Raw genomic sequence first — 12,012 nt, 5'->3', positions numbered from 1 at the left:
AACAACCAGTTCCACAACGTCACGCAGAATAACACATTCCCCTACCACGCAGAATAACACATTCCCCTACCACAACACACAGGACAGGTACGAAAAGCCACACACATACGGAGCGCCTGTTGTATGCCAGGCCGTGCTCCAGGAGCCGGGGGACGAAAATCAGACGAAATTCCTGCCACTGCGGAGCTCACCCCCACCTCGGGCAACCGGTTCCCTTCTTCAGGCACTCCCCGGCCCGCGCTCTGGTTCCTGCTTCTCTCCCAGCCTTCTCCGGGGCCCGGACTCGCACTTTCCTCCCGTCAACTCCTCATCCCAGGTTGCTCCTCTTCCCTTCTTGCTTTCCCCAGCCCAGGTTCCCTCCTGCCTTCTCAGCTTTCCCTACGGGTCCCACCACCCGACCAACCAGCCTCACCGTCGGTCGCCGGCCGGGCGTCTGCACATGCGTACTCCCGCGCGGAGGGCGACTCCCAGGTGTCTCCGCGGCGCATTCCTGCGGGCCACCGGTTACGCGCGCCTTCTCCACATCCGGGCATTACCGGCCTTGGACTACATTTCCCACAGGCTCCCGGGCCGTTTTCGAACTTTGATCTCAGGTTCCCCTTCCAAGTTCTCCTAGTGCATGGCTGGGGTGCGGGCGGCGCTCAAAGTGAGGAAGCCCCGGGCTCCCGGGACGCAGACGGGGTGTGCAGGGCCGTAGCTCGGACCTGTGTATGCGTGTGTGCGTGTTTGACGCCAGGACAAGGCGGCTGTGTGTGCGGCGAGGAGGCTGCAACAGGTGCGTGATTGTGTTCCTGTCCCTGCTCGGATGCGGGACCTTTGGGTGGCTGTGGTCGGCTGTCATGTGGGGTGTGTGACACTGTAGGGTTTGAGACCTCCCATCGTGACAGTGTGGCCTAGTGTGATGGAAGAACCTTTAAGTCTGTGGTGTTGTGTGTGTAACGGGTAAAGCTTCATTTCTGCAGTGCTGTGTTTAATGTTGGGACTGAGGGGTCTGTCGAAGATCTCCCCCATGTGCCTGTGAGGACTACGATGATGCCTATGTTAATCAGAGTCATCTTGCAATGAAGCATGGCCCGCGTTGTCTTCTCAGGGCACCCCCGTCCCCAGTTCTCAGCCTGGTGTTTAACACGGGATCCTGGTAGAGTCCCCACCTATGTGACAGTTTTAGACTTGATTGTTTCTTGGGCTCTGCATCTCTGAGTTCCCAGCTTCCTTTTTTCTCCTGCTTTATAGCTGTATAGACCCCAGCTGCAGTGAAATAGCCGTAAAAGGGAAGGGATAATCGAGTGGTGGAGTAAAATCTGCAAACAGAAAAAGCACAGACCTGTTTTTGGAACGAGGCTTTGTAAGTGTCTCTCAGGCAGAGTTCTGGGAAGACGTGATGGGGAGAGCCTAGGAGTAGGATTCCTTCCTCAGATGCTCTCCCTTGGGAACTCCCAGAGGTCAGGTTCCATGTGAACCACATCATTCCCAGAGATGTCTCCCCGGGAGACTTATGTGAATTTAGAGAAAGTCCCCAGTCCTGGGAATCAGTGACCCTGGCCTTTCCCTTGAATATTAAGAAGGATTATCAGTACTCCCATCTCCCTTTTACTTCCATCTGAGTATGTGTATGGTAGATGATGAGAGCTTGTGTGGTGGGAATAATTTTTTCCAGTTTAGCCAGTCTGGGTTCCAAGAAAGGTGTGATGTCTCATGATTCCTTACCCCTTTCCTTTCCCCTTCTCCCTTGCCTTGAGGTTCTCTAAGAGCCCCAAGGAAAGGGAACCATTGCTGAGCATATCTTAAAACCAAGGTCAAGGAAGTTTTGTTGTATTTTCTATTTTTGTTCTCTTTTTGTTTTTCAGAAAGGGAGTGTTTTTTTCTCCTCCTGAAATGCTAGTCAGTGGTTTGGTTACTATTAGGCAGGGCCTTGTGAAATGCTTTGACCAATAGAATGTGGTGGAAGTGATATTGTGAGACTTCTGAGACAAAGCTTCAGGAAGTCGTGCAGCTTTTTCTCTTCCCCTTTTCCTGCCCTGAGACCACCATGACTGAAGGCTAAGAGCAGCTTACTTGAGGATTAAAGATCTCTTGGAGAGAGAAGTCCAGTGAGTAACAATGGCCAGGTATTTCAGGGAGACCATCTTGGACCATCCAGCCTCCACCAAGCCAACAGCTGACAGCTGCCACATGAATATGATCAGCAGAAGACCCACTCAGGCAAGCCAAGCCCAAATTGCCAACCCCCGCAAATAATGAGCTAATTATTTTTTGTTTTAAGCCATAAACTTTTGAAGTGGTTATATAGCAATAGATAACTGAAACAGGTGTTTAACTTTCCAGACTTTTAAAATGACCATATTGATATAATTGTATTGTTCAACCTGTTTTGTAAAGTGATTTCTCTGAATAGTATCTTGAAAAGATTCCTTATCCTTAACTATTTTCTACAACTTTGCATTTGTCTTAGTATTATATTACATGGATAGTTGGTAATTTGACTACTAACTTCCCTTTGAAATTTCTTTTCCTTGCTGTCTAGCTCCCATGTCTTGACCAACTTTACATTCCCCTCCAGGACCTTATGGGCACACGGGTTCCTGTCATTTCACGGGTATGTAGACTCAGGAATGTGGCACTGACTTCTGAGTGGAGTACAGATGACTGACACACATTCCCCCAAATCAGAGGAATTTATTCAGGGGTGTGATATAACAACACCTACATACATTTAACTAGTCAATTGGGTCTCCCCTTTTTTTGTTTTGAGAGCAAGTGTCACTCTGTCGCCCAGGCTGGAATGCAGTGGTGCGATCTCGGCTTACTGCAACCTTTGCCTCCCAGGTTCAAGCGATTCTCCTGCCTCAGCCTTCCGAGTAGCTGGGACTACAGGTGCCCACCACCATGCCCGGATAATTTTTGTATTTTTAGTAGACATGGGGTTTCGCCAAGTTGGCCAGGCTGGTCTCAAACTCCTGACCTCAGGTGATCTGCCTGCCTTGGTCTCCCAAAGTGTTGGGATTACAGGCGTGAGCCACTGCGGCCAGCCGGGTCTCCCTTTTTACATGTTTTCCCCTTTCCAGTTCAAATTCTGTATTCTGGGAACATCTTACTTTCTTCACCCTGATTGATTAGGGAATCTTCAGGGTTCTTAGGTTATTTTCTGAAGGACCGGTTTAAGATTTCTAGGTGGAAATGGGCGTCTCTCCTGTGTTATTTATAAAGTGTTATCACCCTAATCCTTCAGAATACTTTCTAAACTTCTTTCTACTTGATGATTAAGGAACTGTCTCAATTCTCCATAGCCACATCAGACCAAAATTCCATTTCTTTGCCTATGTGAAGGATTTATTATTAATTACCCTATTAATTTATGTCCAGACCAGATGTGATTTCCTTCTTGGAGCAATAGTTCGTGAAGAGGTTAACAGGAGTTCTGTGTCCAGGTAAATGAGAGGCAACTGAGAAGAGGAACTCATTGTGTATAAAATCTTAGGATTCTAGATTTAGGACCTTTGAGACAGTATTTGAATTAGTGCTCCGGAATGTCTATGAAGAAAGTTTGGGTCTCTTCAGCCAGAATTCAGACCATTTCAACATTGCAATCCAGGTATCATACACATATCTCCTTTTATTTTTTTTTTCTGCTCTCAAAGCAGATTTCTCTCATTGTAAAATTAGTAGATTCTTAATTCAGCAGATTGGAGATTAAAAAAGGTTAAAGTAAGCACTTTGAACATTTTATTCCAAATAACTTCACCTTATTTATGAATAAGTGCATGGATATAGGCATATAGGATTTTTCTATTCAGAACAGGGTTATATAACAATTGTTTTGAAATCTACTTGTTTCTTCTAACAAAATATAGTGAACAAATTTTCATGTCACTAAATTATGAACTGTGTCATAATCTTTTAATGGCTGCACTGTTTTGTTTGGATATGTAAGTTCTGTCCAGCTTTTTCCCATTATATGCAATGTTTTACTGCATATGCCTTTCTGTGCACATGTAAATTGTATCTTTTTATAGAGTCTTAGATATTTTGCTGAGAATGAGGCTTTCATAGTTAAAACCTGCTTACACATCTTTATCAATTGCCCTGATTAAGTTTGCACCAATATACAACATACTATGAGAGTGTCTATTCACTACTATATGGTATCATTAGTCTTTTATTTATTTATATTATTATATTTTATTATTATTATTTGAGACAGAGTCTCACTCTGTTGCCAGGCTAGAGTGCAGTGGCATGATCTCGGCTCACTGCAACCTCCGCCTCTCAGGTTCAAGCAATTCCCCCACCTCAGCCTTGCAAGTAGCTGGGACTACAAGGCGCGTGCCACCATGCATGGCTAATTTTTTGTTTTTAGTAGAGACGAGGTTTCACCATGTTGGCCAGGATGGTCTTGATCTTCTGACCTCGTGATCTGTCCTCCTTGGCCTCCCAAAGTGCTGGGATTACAGGCGTGAGCCAACGCACCTGGCCATCATTAGTCTTTTAAGTCCACTAATCCAGTGGAAATTGTGTTTATTTAAATGAATTACCCATGCACAGGTTTCATTAAGTGTAATAAAATTTGGGCTTCAGAAGCAAAAACCAGAACTGAAAGAAAATTGGTTTTGTAGTTAGAAAAATGTGATTTAAAAATGCAGATATTCCATTTATTTTGAGTGTGTATAGCTCATGCCTGTAATCCCAGCACTTTCAGAGGCTGAGATGGGTGGAACACTTGAGTCCAGGAGTTTGAGACCAGCCTGGGCAATATGGTGAAATCCCCTATCTACTAAAAATAAAAAAAATCAGCTGGGTGTGGTGGCACACCTGTAGTCCTAGCTACTTGGGAGGCTGAAATGGGAGGATCACCTGAGCCCAAGGAGGTTGAGGCTGTAGTGAGCTGTGATTGTGCCAGTACACTCCAACCTGAGCGTTGGAGTGAGACCCTGCCTCAAAAAAACAAAAACAAAAAACTCTTAAAATCAAGGGAAAGACCCAAAAACCTGATAGAAAAAAGTGGGTAAAAGAAATGAACACATGAAATCACACACACGCAGACACAGAGAGCGAGCGAGCGAGGAAGCACAAATTTTAAAATTATAGAGGCCCGGCGCAGTGGCTCAAGCCTGTAATCCCAGCACTTTGGGAGGCCGAGACGGGCGGATCACGAGGTCAGGAGATCGAGACCATCCTGGCTAACCCGGTGAAACCCCGTCTCTACTAAAAAAAAATACAAAAAACTAGCCGAGCGAGGTGGCGGGCGCCTGTAGTCCCAGCTACTCGGGAGGCTGAGGCAGGAAATGGCGTAAACCCGGGAGGCGGAGCTTGCAGTGAGCTGAGATCCGGCCACTGCACTCCAGCCTGGGCGACAGAGCGAGACTCCGTCGCAAAAAAATAAATAAATAAATAAATAAAATAAATAAATACAATTATAGCTTGCTGGCTTTTTAAAAAAATAAAACCGGCTGGGCGCGGTGGCTCATGCCTGTAATCCCAGCACTTTGGGAGGCCGAGGTGGGCAGATCACGAGGTCAGGAGATCGAGACCATCCTGGCTAACACGGTGAAACCCCGTCTCTACTAAAAATACAAAGAATTACCCAGGCATGGGCCTGTAGTCCCACCTTCTCTGGAGGCTGAGGCAGGAGAATACCATGAACTCGGGAGGCAGAGCTTGCAGTGAGCCGAGATGGTGCCACTGCACCCCAGCCTGGGCGGCAGAGTGAGACTCCGTCTCAAAAAAACATAATAAAATAATAAAAAAATTAACCCATGCGACCACCATTAAAGACATAGCAACTTTCCAACATCCCAGAAGTCTCCCTTATATCTCTTCCCAATCATTACACCTCAAAGTTAACCATTATTTTGACCTCTATAATAGAATAGTATGGTTTGGTTTTGAACTTTATATAGATAGAATCACATAGTATGTACTGTTGTGTCTGACCTCCTTTGCTCAACATTATTTCTATACATAGATACATATAGATATAACATTATATTCATGTTGCTGTACATAGTAGTAGTTTGTAATTTAACCTTTCTTTTTTATTTTCGAGACAGTGTTTCATTCTGTACTCCAGGCTAGAGTGCAGTGACACTATCATAGCTCACTGCCACCTCAAACTCCTAGACTCAAGAAATCCTCCCACCTCAGCCTCAGCTCCCCAAGTAGCTAGGACTACAGGTGCATACCACCACCACACCCAGATAATTTAAAAAATTTATAGAGATGGGGTCTCACTATGTTCCCTGGGCTGTTCTTGAATTCCTGGCCTCAAGTGATCCCCATCTCAGCCTCTGAAAGTGCTGGGACGACAGGTGTGAGCCATAGCACCCACCCTTTATCGTGTAATTATTTTGTTAATTCCCTCTTGTTCACTCTCTCTACACATATCTGGTTGTATGTCTTAAGTCTTTAATTTACTACATAAATTACTAGAAATTAAGAGTTAGGTTGATCAGTATGTACAAAGTTTCAGTTATACGAGAGGAATAAGTTCTGGTGTTCTATTGCACAACACGATGACTATAGTTAATAATATTAAACATATGAACTGGAGGGGGAACAAATTAGTCTATAACAATTCCCAATATATATATTGAAAAAACAAAAAACAAAAAAAAAACTTGGCCAGGTGCCGTGGCTCACACCTTGTAATCTCAGCACTTTGGGAGGACAAGGTGGGCCAATCACTTGAGCCCAGGAGTTCAAGACCAGCCTGGGCAACATGGTGAAACCCCATCTCTACAAAAAAATACAAGAAATTAACTGGGTGTGGTTGTGTGTCTGTAGTCCCAGATACTTGGGAGACTGAGGTGGGAGAATCACTTGAGCCCTGGAAGTCAAGGCTGTAGTGAGCCATGATTGCACCACTGCACTCCAGCCTGGGCATCGGCGTGAGACCTTGTCTCAACAAAACAAAACTGCTCTTAATGTCAAGGGAAAGACCAGCCTGGGCAACATGGTGAAACCCCATCTCTACAAAAAAATACAAGAAATTAACTGGGTGTGGTTGTGTGTCTGTAGTCCCAGATACTTGGGAGACTGAGGTGGGAGAATCACTTGAGCCCTGGAAGTCAAGGCTGTAGTAAGCCATGATTGCACCACTGCACTCCAGCCTGGGCATCGGCGTGAGACCTTGTCTCAACAAAACAAAACTGCTCTTAATGTCAAGGGAAAGACCCAAAAACCTGACAGAAAAGATGGGTAAGAGAAATTAACAATTCACAAAAAATATGTAAAAGGGGCCCTTAAATGTGTAAAAAGAGAAATGCAAATTAATATAGAGAAAGGCCAGGTGAGGTGGCGTACACCTATAATCCCAGTGCTTTGGGAGCCTGAGGTGGGAGGTTTGCTTGAGGTCAGGAGGTTGAGGTTACAGTGAGCTATGATTACACCACTGCACTCTAGCCTGGACAACAAAGTGAGACCCTGTCTCTTGGTGGGGGGAGGGCGGAATACTGAGACCATTTTTAACCTATCAGGATGACAAAAATTAAAAAGTATAACAACATATTCTGTTGGTGAGACAGGATATAGTCGGCTGACTGATGACCCTGCAAAAAGATATGTCCATGTCCTAATCTCTGGAAACTGTGAATGTTACTTAATTTGGAAAGGGGGTCTTTGCAGATGAAATTAAGAATTTTGAGATGAGTAGTTCATCCTGGATTGTCTGCGTGGGTCCTAAATCCAGTGACAAGCATCCTTAAAAGAGACGCAAGGAGATTGGCAGACAGAAGAAGAGGAGGCAGCAATGTGACCCTGGAGGTGGATCCACAGGTCAAGGAATGGCTACAGCCATCAGAGAAAGAGGCAAAGTGAGGATTCTCCCCTCGAATCTCTAGGAGTGGTCCAGCCCTGCTGATGTCTAGATTTTTGGAGTTTTGGCCTCCAGAATGTGACAGAGTAAACTATTGTTTAAAGCCACCAAGTTTGCGGTGACTTGTTAGAGCAGCCACAGGAATGAATGTACGGGGAATCGGGCAGTCTCATATACTGCTGGTGGGAAAACAAACTGGCACAACCCTTATGGTGGGAAATTTGACAACATGTACATAAACTACCTACATGTTTCCCTTGTGACCCAGCCATTCCACTTTTAGGAATCTGCCCTGAAGATACAACTCCACCTATTAAAAAATACAGCCATTAGAATGGATGATGTTTACCACTTGTTGACAAAGAAAAATGTTCACTTGTGTTAAATGAGAAAGATAGGTTTCAGAACAGCAACAATGTTCTAGCTGATTCTGTTTTTAAAACTCAGTGTATGTAGAGAAGGACAGTAAAGGGATTTATCATGAAATGCAAAAAGGGGGCAACTGTTATTTTAGATTTCTTTATTAAAATTTTTAATTGACAATTGTATATATTTGTACAGTAATTGTACGTATTGTATGTACAATTGTATATTGATGTATATATTTGTACAATAATTGTATATATATTTATATGGTACAATGTGGTATTTCTCTGCATGAACACATGATGGAATGATCAAATCAGGCTGGTTAGCATATCCATCACCTCAAATATTTACCATTTCTTTGTGGTGAGAACATATAAAATCCTATCTTTTAGCTATTTTGAAATATACAATACAGTAACTGTAGTCACTGTGTTGGGCAAAAGAACAGCAGAATGTATTCTTCCTATCTAAATGAAACTTTGTACCTGTTAACCAGCATTTCCCCTTTCCCCATCCACCACATCCCCACCCCCCAGCCTTTGGTAACCATCCTCCTAGTCTCTACTTCTAAGAGTTCAACTTTTTAGATTCCACATGTGAGATCATATAGTATTTGTCTCTCTGTGCCTGGCTTATTTCACTTAACATAACATCTTCTAGGTTTACCCATGTTGTTGCAAACGACAGAATTTCATGTTTAAGGCTGAATAGTATTCTACTGTATATATATCCTCCATTTAAAAAATCCATTCAGCTGGGCGTGGTGGCTCACGCCTGTAATCCCAGCACTTTGGGAGGCCAAGGCAGGCGGATCACAAGGTCAGGAGATCGCAACCATCCTGGCTAACACAGCAAAACCCCGTTTCTACTAAAAATACAAAAAAAAATTAGCCGGGCCTGGTGGCGGGTGCCTGCAGTCCCAGCTACTCGGGAGGCTGAGGCAGGAGAATGGCGTGCACCCGGGAGTCGGAGCTTGCAGTAAGCCGAGATCGTGCTACTGCACTCCAGCCTGGGCGACAGAGCGAGACTCGGGCATCTCAAAAAAATAAAAATAAAAAAATAAATCCATTCATACATTGATGGGCACTTAGCTTGTTTCCTTATCTTAGTTATTGTGAATAATTCTACAGTGAACATGGGAGTGCAGACATCTTTGACATACTGATGTCAATTCCTTGTGGGATTGCTGGATCATATGGTAATTCTATTTTTTGTTTTTTGAGGAAGCTCTACACTTTGTCAAAATGGCTGTAGTAATTTACAGTGCTCTCAACAGTGTGCAAGTGTTCCTTTTTTCTACATCCTCACCAACACTAATCTTTCATCTTTGTTTATAACAGCAGGTGTCTAACAGGTGCACGGTAATATCTCATGGTTTTTTTGTGGGGAATGCAGTCTCACTGTTGCCCTGGCTGGAGTGCAGTGGCACGATCTCGGCTCACTGCAACCTCCACCTCCTGGGTTCAAGCGATTTTCCTGCCTCAGCCTCCCAAGTAGCTGGGACTACAGGTGCATATCACCATGCCTGGCAAATTTTTTGTATTTTTATTAGAGGTGGGGTTTCACCATGTTAGCCAGGATGGTCTCGATCTCCTGACTTCGTGATCTGCCCGGCTCGGCCTCCCAAAGTGCTGGGATTACAGTCGTGAGCCACTGCGCCCGGCCCCATTGTGGTTTTAATTTGCATTTCTCTGATGATTACAGATGTTTAGCATTTTTCATATATGTGTTGGCCATTTGTATGTCTTCTTATGAGAAATGTATACAAGTCCTTTGCCCATTTTTAATAGGGTTATTTGTATTCTTGTTAAGAAGTCTGAGTTCCTTTTACATTTTGGATATTAGCCCCTTATCCAATATATGATTTGCAAGGATTTTCTCCCAATCTTTGGGTTGTCTCTTCATCCTATTGTTTCCTTTGCTGTGCAGAATAGGATTCTGTTTTCTGAATTTTAATGCTTAGTATGTATTTCTTTTATAATCAGAAACTCTATAAGGCTAATCCTTCCCTCCTTAAAACTGGAAGAATTATAGAAGGAGCTATGGGCACAGTGACACAGGGGGATGATGGTGAAGTGTCTTTGGGAACTCAGACTGAAAGGACCTCAGTTCTCTCCACTGGCCACTGAGGGAAAAGTTTCTCAAACAATACCTGGAAGTTTTGACTCTCATTTCAGCTGAGCATTTACCTGCAATGGCTTCCCTCTTCTTTGAGCCACCTTAACACATTACTCTCTACACATTCATGGCTATCTCCCTTTCTTCAATGGGGAAATCACATCTGGCTTAGAAATAAAAGGTCCTGTATATAGGAAAAGAAATTGGACTTAGGCCTGTTGTGGTGATGTCAATTCAGGGAGAGAAATAAACAAGACAGAGGAAGATAAAGTCACCTTAGGTGTCAAGAAAATGAAACCTCAATACTAAAAACACAGTCGAGTGTTTCCAGCTATAAAAATGCCAGATCAGTTCTTCAAAAGCTCTCAAGAGACTCACAATGAAGGAAAATACTCCCAGCAAGCAGATTATAAATAATAAAGGAAAATATTGCATAAAAATTTTTATTTAGTTTTAATTTTTTATTTTTAAAATTGTATTTATTTTATTTATTTTTTGAGATGGAGTCTCACTCTGTCACCCAGGCTGCAGAGCAGTGGTGCAATCTCAGCTCACTCCACCTCCTGGGTTCAAGCTATTCTTCTGCCTCAGCCTCCCGAGTAGCTGGGATTACAGGTGCGCACCACCATGCCTGGCTAACTTTTGTAGTTTTAGTAGAGATGGGGTTTAGACATGTTGGTCAGGCTGGTCTCGAACTCCTCACCTCAGGTGATCCACCTGCTTCGGCCTCCCAAAGTGCTGGGATTAATGGCGTAAACCACCGCGCCAGGCCTTTTTTTTTTTTTTTTTTTGATACAGAGTCTCGCACTGTCGCCCAGGCTGGAATGCAGTGGCACAATCTCAGCTCACTGCAATCTCTGCCTCCCAAATTCAAGCGATTCTCCTCCCAGCCTCCCAAGTAGCTGGGATTACAGGTGCCCGCCACAACACCTGGCTAATTTTTTGTATTTTTAGTAGAGACAGGGTTTCACTATGTTGGCCAGGATGGTCTTGAACCCCTGACCTCGTGATCCGGATCCGCCCACCTTGGTCTCCCAAAGTACTGGGATTACAGATGTGAGCCACCCCACTCAGTCTTTTTTTTTTTTTTTTTTTTTTTTTTTGAGATGGAGTTTTGCTCTTGTTGCCCAGGCCGGAGTGCAATGGCATGGTCTCGGCTCACCACAACCTCTGCCTCCTGGGTTCATGTGATTCTTCTGCCTCAGCCTCCCAAGTAGCTGGGATTACAGGCATGTACCACTACACCTGGTTAATTTTGAGTTTTTAGTAGAGACGGGTTTTTTCTATGTTGGTCAGGCTAGTCTCGAACTTCCAACCTCAGGTGATCTGCCCACTTCTGCCTCCCAAAGTGCTGGGATTACAGGCATGAGCCACCATACCCAGCCCTATTTTTTATTTTTATAAATAGAGATGAGGTTTCACCATGTTGCCCAGGCTGGTATCGACCTCCTGGGCTCAAGCGATCCCCTGATTTTGCCCTTCCAAAGTGCTGGGATTACAAGCGTGAGCCACCGTGCCTGGCCAGGAAATTATTCTTAACTAGCAAGATTAGGCTCTGATGGCCAGGCGCGGTGGCTCAAGCCTGTAATCCCAGCACTTTGGGAGGCCGAGACGGGCGGATCACAAGGTCAGGAGATCGAGACCATCCTGGCTAACATGGTGAAACGCCATCTCCACTAAAAATACAAAAAACTAGCCGGGCGAGGTGGCAGGCG

General features: G+C 44.3%; 1 protein-coding gene across 16 annotated transcripts in view; it reads right to left on the bottom strand.

The window, feature by feature from the left end:
* The window catches only part of ZNF567 (zinc finger protein 567), a 60,003-nt gene that overhangs the window by 37,705 nt on the left and 10,286 nt on the right, over positions 1–12,012 (bottom strand). For 4 of the 16 annotated variants that reach the window (XM_074023336.1, XM_065536525.2, XM_005588993.5 and 1 more), the window contains exon 1: positions 413–451. The exons of 3 other annotated variants lie outside the window; for them this stretch is intronic. The gene's annotated coding sequence lies outside the window, so the exon portion shown is untranslated. Of the gene's footprint in view, positions 1–105; positions 452–12,012 lie in introns of those variants that run through there. 9 more of the 16 variants (XM_045381118.2, XM_005588995.5, XM_005588992.5 and 6 more) reach the window with 4 other exon arrangements.

This window comes from Macaca fascicularis, chromosome 19, assembly GCF_037993035.2.
Source record: "Macaca fascicularis isolate 582-1 chromosome 19, T2T-MFA8v1.1".
Classification (NCBI taxonomy): domain Eukaryota; kingdom Metazoa; phylum Chordata; class Mammalia; order Primates; family Cercopithecidae; genus Macaca; species Macaca fascicularis.
The sequence above is the reverse complement of the archived record's forward strand: the minus strand, read 5'-3'. Positions and strand labels throughout refer to the sequence as shown.